Source organism: Nomascus leucogenys, chromosome X (genome assembly GCF_006542625.1).
Source record: "Nomascus leucogenys isolate Asia chromosome X, Asia_NLE_v1, whole genome shotgun sequence".
NCBI classification, from domain to species: Eukaryota; Metazoa; Chordata; class Mammalia; order Primates; family Hylobatidae; genus Nomascus; species Nomascus leucogenys.
The window spans coordinates 52,116,735-52,130,908 of NC_044406.1; positions in this window are offsets into that span (position 1 = coordinate 52,116,735).

The following is a 14,174-nucleotide window of genomic DNA, read 5'->3' on the forward strand; positions in this document are numbered from 1 at the left end:
TACCATGGAATGCTACTCAGCCATAAAAAGGGATGAAATAATGACATTTGCAGCAACCTGGGTGGAATTGGAGACCATTATTCTAAGTGAAGTAACTCAGGAATGGAAAATCAAACATTGTATATTCTCACTCATAACTGGAGCTAAGCTATGAGGATGCAAAGGCATAAGAATGATACAATGGACTTTGGTGAACTCGAGGGAAAGTGTGGGAGCCGGGTGAGGGATAAAAGACTACATACTGGGCACAGTGTATACTGCTCAGGTGATGGGTGCACTGAACTCTCAGAAATCCCTGCTAAGGAACATATTCATGTAAAAATAAAAATAAACTTGATTGAATCAAAAGCCTATACTGCACAAAGAGAGATAAGTCTCCTGGATGTCATGATTGACTCAATGGAATAGGATGAGATCAATCCATAGATCTACCAGAAATCCTAGGAAAGGGATGATGACCTTGATACTTTTTTTCTTCCTTCCTTCTTTTTTTATATTTAGACGTTGATTAATTTTTATTTTTTTTCCATAAGTTATTGGGATACAGATGGTATTTGGTTACATGAGTAAGTTCTTTAGTGGTGATTTGTGAGATTTTGGTGCACCTATCACCCAAGCAGTATACACTGCAACATATTTGTAGTCTTTTATCCCTCACCCCTCTCTCACTCTTTCCCTAAGTCCCCAAAGTCCATTGTATCATTCTCATGCCTTTGGGTCCTCATAGCTTAGCTCCCACATATCAGTGAGAACGTACGATATTTGGTTTTCCATTCATGAGTTACTTCACTTAGAATAATAGTCTCCAACCTCATCCAACTTACTGCACATGTTGTTAATTCATTCCTTTTTATGGCTATGTAGTATTCCATTGTATATACCACAGTTTCTTTATCCACTCGTTGATCGATGGGCATTTGGGTTGGTTCCACGATTTTCCGATTGTGAATTGTGCTGCTATAAACATGCATATACAAGTATCTTTTTTTGAGTAATGACTTATTTTGCTCTGTGTAGATACCCAGTAGTGGGATTGCTGGATCAAATAGTCATTCTACTTTAATTATTTAAGGAATCTCCACACTGTTTTTCATAGTGGGTGTACTAGTTTACATTCCCACCAGCAGTGTAGAAGTGTTCGCTGTTCACTGCATCCATGCCAACATCTACTGTTTTTTTATTATTATTACTATTTTTATTATGACCATTCTTGCAGCAGTAAGGTGGTATCACATTATGATTTTGAGGTTTTGATTTGCATTTCCCTGATCATTAGTGATGTTGAGCATTTTTTTTCATATGTTTGTTGGCCATTTGTATACCTTCTTTTGAGAATTGTCTATTCATCTCCTTAGCCCACTTTTTGATGGGAGTGTTTGTTTTTTTCTTACTGATTTGTTTGAGTTTGTTGTAGATTCTGGATATGAGTCCTTTGCCAGATGTATAGATTGTGAAGATTTTCTCCCACTCTGTGGGTTGTGGTTTACTCTGCTGGCTGTTCATTTTGCTGTGCAAAAGCACTTTAGTTTAATTAGGTACCAGTTATTTATCTTTATTTTTATTGCATTTGCTTTTGGGTTCTTGGTCATGAAATCCTTTCCTAAACCAATGTCTAGAAGGGTTTTTCCAAGATTATCTTCTAGAATTTTTATAGTTTCAGGTCTTAGGTTTAAGCCCCTAATCCATCTTGAGTTGATTTTTGTATAAATTGAGAGATGAGGATCCAGTTTCATTCTCCTACAAGTGGCTAGCCAATTATCCAAGCACCATTTGTTGAAAAGGGTGTCCTTTCCCCACTTTAAGTTTTTGTTTGCTTTGTTGAAGAGCAGTTGGCTGTAAGTATTTGGGTTTATTTCTGGATTCTCTATTCTGTTCCATTGGTCTATGTGTCTATTTTTATACCAGTACCATGCTGTTTTTGTGACTATGGCCTTATAGTGTAGTTGGAAATCAGGTAGTGTGATGCCTCCAGATTTGTTCTTTTTGCTTAGTCTTGCTTTGGCTGTGTGGGCTCTTTTTTGGTTCCATATGAATTTTAGAATTGTTTTTTCTAATTATGTGAAAAATGATGATGGTATTTTGATGGGGATTGCATTGAATTTGTAGATTTCTTTTGGCAGTATGGTCATTTTCACAATATTAATTCTACCCGTGAATGAGCATGTGATGTATTTCCATTTGTTCGTGTCATCTATGATTTCTTTCAGCAGTGTTTTGTAGTTTTCCTTATAGAGGTCTTTCGACTCCTTTGTTAGATATATTCACAGGTATTTTATATATTTTTACAGCTATTGTAAAAGAGATTGGGTTCTTGATTTGATTCTCTGCTTGGTCACTGTTGGTGTATAGAAGAGCTACTGATTTGTGTACATTAATCTTGTATCTGAAAACTTTGCTGAATTCTTTTATCAGTTCTAGGAGCTTACTGGAGGAGTCCTTAGGGTTTTCAAGGTAAATGATCATATCATCAGCAAACAGTGACAGTTTGACTTCCTCTTTACTGATTTGGATGCCCTTTATTTCTTTCTCTTGTCTGATTGCTCTGGCTAGGACTTCCAGTACTATTTTGAAGAGGAGTGGTGAGAGTGGGCATCCTTGTCTTGTTCCAATTCTCAGAGGGAAGGCTTTCAACTTTTACCCACTCCTTATTATGTTGACTGTGAGTTTGTCATAGATGGCTTTTGTTACATTAAGTTATGCCCCTTGTATGCTGATTTTGCTGAGAGTTTTAATCATGAAGTGATGCTGGATTTTGTCAAATGCTTTTTCTGCATCTATCAAGATGGTAATGTGATTTTTGTTTTTAATTCTGTTTATGTGGTGTATCGCATTTGTTGACTTGCATATGTTAAACCACCTCTGCATCCCTGGTATGAAACCCACTTGATCATGGTGGATTATCTTTTTCATATGTTGTTGGATTCAGTTAGCTAGTATTTTGTTAAGGATTTTAGCATCTATGTTCATCAAGGATATTGATCTGTAGTTTCCCTTTTTGGTTATGTCCTTTCCTGGTTTTGGTATTAGGGTGATGCTGGCTTCATAGAATGAATTAGGGAGGGTTCCTTCTTTCTCTATCTTGTGGAAAACTGTCAAAAAGATTGGTACGATTTCTTCTTTGAATGTCTGGCAGAATTCTTGTGTGAATTTGTCTGGTCCTGGACTTTTTTTGGTTGTTGGTAATTTTTTAATTATCATTTTGATCTCTCTGCTTGTTATTGGTCTGTTCAGGGTATCTAATTCTTCCTGATTTAAGCTAGGAGGGTTGTATTTTTCCAGGAATTTATCCACCTCTTCTAGGTTTTCTAGTTTATGTGTGTAAAAGTGTTCATAGTAGCCTTGAATGATGTTTTGTATTTCAGTAGTGTCAGTTATAATATCTCCTGTTTCATTTCTTAGTGAGGTTATTTGGATTTTCTCACTTCTTTTCTTCATTAGTCTTGTTAATGGTCTATCAATTTTATTTATCTTTTCAAAGAACCAGACTTTGTTTCATTTATCTTTTGCATTTTTGTTGTTTCTTTCAATATCATCTAGTTCTATTCTGACCTTGGTTATTTCCTTTCTTCTGCTGTGTTTTGTTTGGTTTGTTCATGTTTCCCTAATTCCTTGAGGTGTGACCATAGATTGCCTGTTTGTGCTCTTTCAGACTTTTTGATGTAGGCATTTAGGGATATGAACTTTCCTCTTAGCACTGCCTTTGCTGTATCCCACAGGTTTTGATAGGTTGTGTCATTAATTGTCATTCAGTTTGAAGAATTTTAAAATTTCCATCTTGATTTTGTTTTTGACCCAATGCTCATTCAGGAACAGGTTATTTAATTTCCATGTATTTGCATGGTTTTGAAGGTTCCTTTTGGAGTTGATTTCCAGTTTTATTCCACTGTGGTCTGAGAGAGTGCTGGATATAATTTCAATTTTCTTAAATTTATTGAGGCTCATTTTATGGCCTATTGTATGGTCTGTCTTGGAGAAAGTTCCAGGCTCTGTTGAATAGAATGTGTATTCTGTGGTTGCTGGATGAAATGTTCTGTATATATCTGTTAAGTCCATTTGTTCCAAGGTGTAGTTTAAGTCCATCGTTTCTTCATTGACTTTCTGCCTTGATGACCTGTCTAGTGCTGTCAGTGGAGTATTGAAGTCCCCCACTGCTATTGTGTTGCTATCTATCTCATTTCTTAGGTCCATTAGTAATTGTTTTATAAATTTGGGAACTCCAGTGTTAGGTAGATATATGTTTAGGATTGTGATATTTTCCTGTTGGACAAGAACTTTTACCATTATATAATGTTCCTCTTTGTCCCTTTTTACCTCCATTGCTTTGAAGTTTGTTTTGTCTGATATAAGAATAGCTACTCCTGCTTGCTTTGGTGTCCATTTGCATGAAATCCCTTTTCCACCCCTTTACTTTAAGTTTATGTGAGTCCTTATGTGTTAGGTGAGTCTCCTGAAGGCAGCAGATAGTTGGTTGATGAGTTCTCATCCATTCCGCAGTTCTGTATCTTTTAAGTGGAGGATTTAGGCCATTTACATTCACTGTTAGTATTGAAATGTGAGGTACCATTGCATTCATCATGTTCTTTGTTGCCTGTGTACCTTGGTGGGTTTTGTTTGTTTGTTTGTTTGTTTGCTTTTTAACTTGTATTTTTGTTTTATAGGTACTGTATGATTTATGCTTTAAAAAGGTTCTGTTTTGATGTGTTTCCAGGATTTGTTTCAAGATTTAGAGATCCTTTTAGCAGTTCATGTAGTGGTAGCTTGGTAATGGTGAATTCTCTCAGCACTTGTTTGTCTGAAAATGACTGTATCTTTCTTTCATATATGATGCTTAGTTTCGCTGGATACAAAATTCTTGGCTGATAATCGTATTGTTTGATGAGGCTGAAGGAGTGCCCCAATCCCTTCTAGCTTGCTGAGGCTGCTGCTGAGAAGTATGTTGTTAATCTGATAGGTTTTCCTTTATAGGTTACCTGGTGCTTCTGTCTCACAGCTCTTAAAATTCTTTCCTCCATCTTAACTTTGGATAAACTGAATACAGTGTGCCTAGGTGAAGATCTTTTTGTAATGAATTTCCCAGGTGTTCTTTGTGCTTCTTGTATTTGGATGTCTAGGTCTCTAGCAAGGCTGTGAAAATTTTCCTCTACTCCTCCTCCAAATATGTTTTCCAAGCCTTTAGAATTCTCTTCTTCCTCAGGAATACTGATTATTCTTAGGTTTGGTCATTTAGTGTAATCCCAGACTTCTTGGAGGCTTTGTTCATATTTTCTTACTCTTTTTCTTTGCCTTCTTTGGGTTGGGTTAATTTGAAGACCTTGTCTTCAAGCTCTGAATTTCTTTCTTCTACTTGTTCAATTCTATTGCTGAGACTTTCCAGAGCATTTTGCATTTCTAAAAGTGTGTCCAAAGTTTCCTAAAATTTTTATTGTTTTTTCTTTAAGCTATCTATTTCCTTGAATATTTCTCCATTCACTTCTTGTGTCATTTTTTGGATTTCCTTGCATTAGGTTTTGCCTTTCTCTGGTCCCTCCCTGATTAGCTTAATAACTAACCTCGTGAATTCTTTTTCAGGTAAATTGGGGATTTCTTCTTGGTTTGGATCCATTGCTGGTGAACTAGTGTGATTTTTTTTTGGGGGGCGGGTGCTGTTGAAGAGTCTTCTTTTGTCATATTACCAAGGTTAGTTTTCTGGTTCCTTCTCATTTGGGTGGGCTCTGTCAGAGGGAAGGTCTAGAACTGAAGGCTGTTGTCCAGATTCTTTTGCCCCATGGGGTGTTCCCTTGATGTAGTACTCTCCTCCTTTCCCTATGGATGTGGCTTCCTGTGAGACGAACTGCAGCAATTGTTGTCTGTCTTCTGGGTCTAGACACTCAGCGAATCTACTTGGCTCTGGGCTGGTACTGGGGGTTGTCTGCACAGAGCCCTGTGATGTGAACCGTCTATGGGTCTCTCAGCTGTGGATACCAGCGCCTGCTCTGGTGGAGGTGGCAGATGGTGCAATGGACTCCATGAGGGTACTTAGCTTTGGTGGTTTAATGCTTTATTTTTGTGCTGGTTGGCCTCCTGCTAGGAGGTGGTGCTTTCCAGAAAGCATCAGATATAGTGGTGTGGAGAGACACTGAGGTGGGTGGGGCCCTGGAACTCCCAAGATTATATGCCCTTTGTCTTCTGCTACTAGGATGGATAGGGAAGGAGCATCAGGTGGGGGTGGGGTTAGGCGTGTCTGAGCTCAGACTCTCCTTGGGAGGGTCTTGCTGAGGCTGCAGTGGGGGATGGGGGTGAGATTCCCAGATCACTGGAATTGTGTACCTAGGAGGGTTATGCTGCCTCTGCTGAGTTGTGCAGATTGTCAGGGAAGTGGGGGAAAGCCAGCAGTCATAGGCCTCACCCAGCTCCCATGCAAACTGAAGGGCCAGTCTCACTCCCACTGTGTCCCCGCCAACAGCCCTGAGTCTGTTTCCAGGTGGAGGGCTAGAGGGGCTTGAAAACTTGCCCAGGCAAAGAGGAGGGCTTTAGTTCTTTCCCGACCTGTTAAGTCTGCATGCTGTATTAGTGCCCTCCCCTGAGTTCTGGCCAGGAGGCTTCTCACCCGGTTCAAATTGTTACAAAGTTCAGCTAGAGAATTCCTTCTCCCTGTGGAATTTTACCCCCTGCTCCTCTGGCCACCCTCCCAATGGATCCCTGTGGTGCCAGGCAGGACTGGGCTGCTTGGGGACCCAGCAAGCTCCCAGGGCCTTTCTGCTGCTTCCTCTACCTGTGTATTTTGCTCAGCTCTCTAACTTGACTCAGCTCTACGTAAAGTTAGAAACTTCTCCTGCAAACAGACCTTCAGCTTCTCCAGTGGGGGTGTGTGTTTGGGAGAGTAGAGTCTCCCTTTGCCACTTCTGCAGTTGGGGCACTCACAGTATTTGGGGGTCTCCTGGCTCCTGCAGGAGCAGTCTGCTTCCTTCAGAGGGTCTGTGGGTCCTCTTGGGATTGGTGGTTTGTTCTTGCAGTCAATATAGAGCTAAAATTCACAGTGCAAGCCTCCACATACTGCTCTTCAGAGCTGCAATCTAGTCTGCCTCCTCTTCACCATGATCTCAGGAGCTCCCCGACCTTGATACTTTCTTGAGAATTTGGCTCTAGTCTATTTATTGCCCAAGAGCCAGGGGCAAGCAAAAGAAGATCTGGGGTCAGGAACACTGAGATGTAATCCACATTCTGCCTTAATTAGCTGGAGAGGTTTGCACAAATCTCTTAAATGTGGCAGGTTTTCACTTTGTCATGGGGTACATAGCTGCATGATTTCTGAGGTCTTTTCTTGCTCTCAAATGCAGATCACTCACTGAAATACCTACTTTCTACTCTCTGACTTTCTAAATCCCATCTGTCTCTCAGACTGCAGCCCAAATCTTATCATCCCACGGTTATACCCATTGACTTCAGCCTGCATTGACCTCCCTATTTATGGCTGCCCATGGGCCCTAGACTGAGACCAACATTTAAATCTAGACTCTGGAATTTATCTGTGGTGCAACTTTGGGCAAGCCATCAACCTCTCTGAACTTCAGCTTCCTCTTGGTAAAGTGGTGATGGTGCTTACTTTATAGAGTAATTGTGAGAAAATGATATGATAATTTTATGCATGGGAAACTTCAAGGTATTATATCAATCTTAGTTTAAATTATCAGTATTATGATTAATCAGTAGTTGATTTGCAATTTGACGGAGCATTCGTGGAAGGCTGGGACTTTCTCTTCTGTAGTATCTAGAACATGTGTGTGCAGTTGGCACTAAAGTCTCCAACTGGCCTGAATTGAGCCTGATATCCAGGAAAAATATCTGATGTATTCTCTGTTAAGCAATGCATGAAGATGGTTGAATTTTTGAGAAGCAGGCAGCACCTCTTCCAATCTGACCTCAAAGGTGAGGAAACTAACCTTGGATTCTATAGAGTATGGGACCACAGAGTTCCTCCAACCACTCTATGGTATATGCCACAATATTCACTTTGTCTTAAGATCACAGAATGCAGGCTAGATGCTTCAACCAGGACAACTCTATGTAATAGGCAGTTGCTATATTGGAAACATGGTATTGGAGCTTATGGGCCAAAGCTCCAATACTGTGGGCTAGCATACATGTGAGCCAAAACCACATGTATGCTAGCAGAAGCATAGGCTCAGCAAAGGCAGTCACTGGAAATGGAATGTGAGGGATAGCCTGTTGCAAGAAGAGGAGAAGATAACTTTGTGCTGGAAATAAGGACTACTCAACAATAGCCCAGAAGACCTCTAAGACTGTCCAAAAGAAAGAGGGATCAGTGTGTGGGTAGGTGAAAGAAATCCAACCATGCATAAGAAAATCAGGTATGCTGGGCATTTTCTGGTTGTCTCTCATTCCCAAGACTGTCCTTCCTTATTCTGTGCTGTAATGCTGGGGTTGAAACTTGTCAAGGTTTATGTCCCAGGATCCTTTGCAAGTTGACTCCCATTATACCCTGCTGATAGGAGGCACTGGTAAGAAACCAGAAGGCAGGAGATAGGAAGCAGCATTGTCTGCCCCTCTTTCTCTTTCTGTTTCCTTCTACCATGGGGGTCTCTGGGAGTAGCTATGCCAAGTCCTCCACGGTCTCAGTTCCTGAGGTGATGGTCCCTCCTCTTCATTCACAGAGGTTAGTAACCACCTCCTATTTGTTCTCCTAGCCTTCACAGTGGTAGCTGTTTCCTGTAGTTTCTAATCTTTTGGTTAATTGACTTTCTTTTGCCTCTTTCAGACTTCCAATACCTGGAAACCAATACCCCATTTGAAATCTTCTCTGTTTAAAATACCTAGTTGGTTTCTGTTTTCCTAACTGGATATTCCATAATGTAAAGTAGAGACCAAGGAGCAGTCGTGCTTGATGAGAGCTACTGGGGAAGTTTCCTTTCCATTAATCTTGGTAATACATTTGGTTGAGACAAATGGAATAATAGTAATAATAATGTTATCTAGCACAAACAGTCATCATGTACCAGCCATTATTCTAAGTCACATACATATATTAACTCATTTAATCCTCACAACAGCCCTGTGAGACAGGTACTATTATTGTTTGCATCTTACTGATGAGAAAAGTGAGGCACAAGACACAGAGAGGTTAAGTGAAGTTGCCTGAAGACATACAGGTGGTAAAAGGCAAACTGATATTCACACTTAAGAAGCCTGGCTCCAGAGTCCATAATTTTAACCACTGTCTTATCTTGGCTGTCTCTAAAAGCAGACCTTGAGACAAATATTTTGTTTCAAGTAATTTATTTGTGAAATGTTTTCAGGAAGCACAGTGAGAAATGAGGCAGAGAAGAAAAGAAGAAAGCTGATACAAAGAAAATGTGTTAATAAGTTGGTTACTGCTGTGGGCAACTGGGACTTGATTCTGCTGGGGGTGCCCTGAGAGGGTGTGTACGGCCCAGTATTGAGGATCATTCCTCATGTGTTAATTCCCTGGTCGTTTCGGTCATACCCTGCATGTGCCAAGCATGCTCCCTTGACCAGAGAACAGCCTCAACCAGTGGGACACAGTAGGCTCTAGTCATATATATGATGTTTCAGCAGTGACCTCCTGGGTGGGCAGAAGGGATATGGGCAGGGCATTGAAAGTGCCTACTGTACCCATTGAATTACAATGCTTCTTGGTCACTCACAATCATGTCCAACTAGTTGTATCACAAGTAAGATGGCAAGTTCAGATCACTGTACGGAACTCAAGAAACTCAGAGCTACTCTTCCTACACCCAAGGAGATGTTTCTAATGTCAATGACCAAGATGATCTCACCCTTCATCTACCTTCATCTTATCTGTCACCATGTTATATAGACTTTACCTCCTTAGTAGCCCTTCTGCTCCTTCCTTTCTGCCTCCTCACTTTGTCTTCATTCAAGCCTTCATTGTCTCTCAGCAAGACCGGCCTCCCAAACTCCATTCTCTGACCCTTTCCAATATACCTTATCGCTGGAGTCATCTTACTAAAACAAAAATCTGATCATGGCCCTCCCCTAATAAAATCCCTTGAGATTTCCCATAGCTTTCAAGGAAAAGGTCAAAATCATTGATATGGCAGATGAGGCGACCATCTATGAATCTAATACCACCTCTCATACATCTTAAACTCATGGACTCATTTCCATGCACAGTCTGACATATCCATGCCTTGGTGTATGTGAGTCTTGTGTCCTGACACCTTCTCCTTCTTCTTCATCCAGCTCTGTCTTACAAGATTCATCTCAGACATTGCTTCTCCCAGCAATGTCTTCTTGCCCCCACTCCATGTTCTCAGTAGATGTGCCTGTTGCTCTCAAAGGGCTCTGCATTCCCTGTACCCAGCATAGTATTTGCCACATGGTGAAGTTGACCAAAGAATTTGTAGTTCAAACTGGGACACTTCTGAGAGTGAAAGGGGATATTCATAATAATTATATAAAGACAACGCAGTCTATCCTAGGGTAGTCAACACGTATTGTCACCCTAACACCCATAGTAGATGCCCAATTCATATTCAATTCAATTATCAACAAACTCACATAATCTCTACAAATTTAGTGAAGTGGTCTCATAAACAGAGCTCACATATCACAAGAGGTGTCCAAGATGAGCCATTGGAGGCCAGAAGTATTAGAATATGTATATATATATATTTTTTTCACGTATATAATTTCTCCTAAATCTCTCTTCTGTATGTTTTACTATTGGATCAGTCAGCTGGTGTCACAATTATGCTGAATGACAAAATCACCCTCAAACTTTGTGACTTAAAATAACAAATATTTATCCTCATTTTCATGTTTGTGAGTTGGCTGACTCAGGCTATTCTGGGCTGCCAAGCTGCAGGTTGAGCATTGGTCTGCTCCACGTGCGTCTCTTCCTCCTTGGACATGCCTGCTACCTGTCAGGTTCTTCTCATGGCAATGGCAGATTTGTTAAAGGGTTAGCCAAAATTTGCAATGATATTTCACATTTCTGACTGCGTCACATCTGCTAACATCCCATTGTCCAAAACAAGTCACAAGCCCAAGCTCAATGTCAAGGGGTGAGGAGATATACTGTGGCTACCATGATGTCATGGCAGGAATGTGAATGTACAATACTACTCCAGAGGAGTGAAGAACTGGAACAAATAATTCAATTTATCTCATTATGTATGCATTATATTAGGGCAATAGTATACACACACATACACACAAACATGCACACACCTGGAGCCACTATATAACTTATAGTTACATATGAGTTTACATATATATATTTTATATATAATATATAGTATATATTATATATTATATATACTATATATAATATATAACATATATAGTATATATTATATATACTATATATTATATATCATATATAGTATATATTATATATACTATATATGATATATAATATATAGTATATATGTTATATATTATATATAGTATATATTATATATTGTATATAACATATATAATAGAATATGTATTATATATTGTATATAATGTAGTGTATATACACAATGGAATATTATTCAGCCTTTAAAAAGAACAAAATTCCATCATTTGCAGCAACATGGATGACCTTGGAGGACCTTATGTTAAGTGAAATAAGCGAGCCACAGAAAGATAGATGCTGCATGTTCTCACTTACATGTGAGAGCTAAAAATAGTTGATGTGATAGAAGTAGAGAGTAGAAGAATGATTACTAAGAGGCTAGAGAGAGTGGAGTTGGGAGGAAGGATAGGGAGAGGTTGGTTAACAGATACAAAAGTACAAACAGGTAGGAAGAATAAATTCTAGTGTTCTACAGCAGTATAGGGTGACTATAATTAACAACAATTATATATTTTCAAATAGCTAGAAGAGTGGATTTTGAATGTTCCCAACACAAAGAAATGGTAAATGATTCAGGTGATGGATATAGTACTTATCTTGATTTGATCACTGCACATCGTGCTCATGTATCAAAACATCACACTGTACCTGATTAATATGTACAATTATTGTGTGTCAATTAAAAATAATAATAAAAGCCAAAAGAATTGTCCAGGAGTCTATGACACTGAGTCAATAATCTCTCCAGAGCAGAGTACCTGACTGACCTCATTTGTGAAAATACATTTATATGGAACTTCAGACTATTTCAAGCACTTGTATTTACACATCACAAAGCAGTATAGTGTGATTGTTCTGAGCACTGACCCTGGAGCTAGGCTACCTGGGTTCAAATCCCACCTCTGCCACTTACCAATTGTGTGCCCTTGGGCAAGTTATTCAACCTCTCTGTGCCTACATTTCTTATGTGAAAAATGGAGATGAAATAATGGTACCTATCTAGTGGAGTGGCTGTGACTATTGAATACATTAATGAAAGTAAAGCTTTTGAAACAGTGTCAGGCACTCAGCAGGTAAGAGTTTATGGTATTCTTATAAATCATATGCAAAGCAAGTAAAGAGTATGATTCCTTTTTGAAAGCTGGGGAAACTGAGGCAGGGAGAAACTTGCACACTCATCTGTCAGATTTGGCTGCTTTCTTTAACTCTACTCTCAGCCCTTGCCCAGTTCTTAGTTTCTACCTGGTCTGAGTTGGCAAAGGCTGGCTTCTCTGAGCTCACATGCTCCAGGCTCTGGCACAGCTGGGAACACCCGCATGTGTGTGTGTGTCCTCTGCATCCCAGTGGTTCTGAATGGCAGGCACTCAAGGAGAAAAAGGCAATGCTTCAGCATGAATGCACACAGCCAGCCCAAGCAGCCACCCTTCCAGGAGCTCTGGGCCCATTGGGCAGCCTTGAAGCAGGAGCTATTGGGTTCTGGACGACATACTCCTCACCTTCCCCTCCTTGTGTAGAGTTTGGCAGGTGCCCCGGTTCATGTTTGTTCCCCTACACACAGATGGTGCCTCTTCCAACACAAAGACGAACACAAACACTGCTCTCTCTTCCCACAGCATCTTCTGGAGACCTGGCGGACACATAGGCAGATTAGTCCGGATTAAAGTTGGTGATATTTTTCTGTCCTTGGAGAGAAAGAAAGAGAGAGAGAGAAGAGAGAAAGGGGGAGAGGGATAAGAGGGGAGACGGATAAGGAGGGAGAGAGAGAGGGAGAAAGGGAGAGAAAGAGAGAGAGAGAGAGAGACCAACAGAATAAGGAAAAAAGACACAGAAGTGCATGGACCAAAAGAGAGGATCAAAATTCCTTGATATAAAGCCAGGATTTGGAAACAGAGGAGACAATTATAGTCTCTGCTTTCTAGCAAAGACACTCAGTGACAGTGGGTTCCTGTGGCCCTGAGTAAATCTGATGGAGAGAGCAAGAGTTGGGGGCCTGCATGTGTGACTGTAATAAGGACACTCATGTTGTTAGTACAGAAGAAAAAGAAAGTACAAAGTGAAACTCTCTGAGTGTGTTCTATTGATAGATCTAAATGGAACACAGGAAACGGCCCTGGCCACAGGGATATTGTAAATACGAAGGCAGCCGTGGGACTTGTAGTGTGTGCATGAGGGTGTGGTATAACTCAGGACTGCAGGACTTCGCGGTGGGTCTTCTGCCAGAAAGCAGTGGCTGTAATTGTCTCCCTCTCTTTTTCAACCCTGCCTTTAGACCTGGAAAGAGCTTTATCCTCCTTCTCGGTCTCTGAGGTCATTTGTTAATGTAATAGTTACTGGGTGTTCCTCTGAGATGCGGGCATTGGGCCAGGCACAAGAAATACACATATAAATATGATGTCAGCCCCAGGCTCCAGGAGCTCCCAGTCTGGAAGAGAAAACAGAAACATCGTCAAAGAAACCAGCTCCACAGCAGAAGGGGTCAGAGAATGACATAAATATGCTCATGTGCAGTACAAACTCAGAGACATCAACTCCAAAGAGTAGGAAACTTGGTGATAACACTCAGAATCACCTAACATGTGTGCTTCCTGAATGCAAAGCCTGGACACAACAGTGATCTGGGAGAGAGAGGCTGGCCCACAGGCTCTCTGGAGCTAACCATTGTCCACTTGGGCAGGGTCCTCTGATGGGGTAATCTGGGGGCTACAGGAGAGGCCCTAAACAGCTCATCTCCCCACTGCCATCTCCATGTTACAATATCTAAAATTTCGACATGAAAGAAATACTTCCCCTTGGCTTTTTAAAAAGAATTTCTTTCATCTGTAGAAGCACTTCACACCTGGAGCAGCAGTAG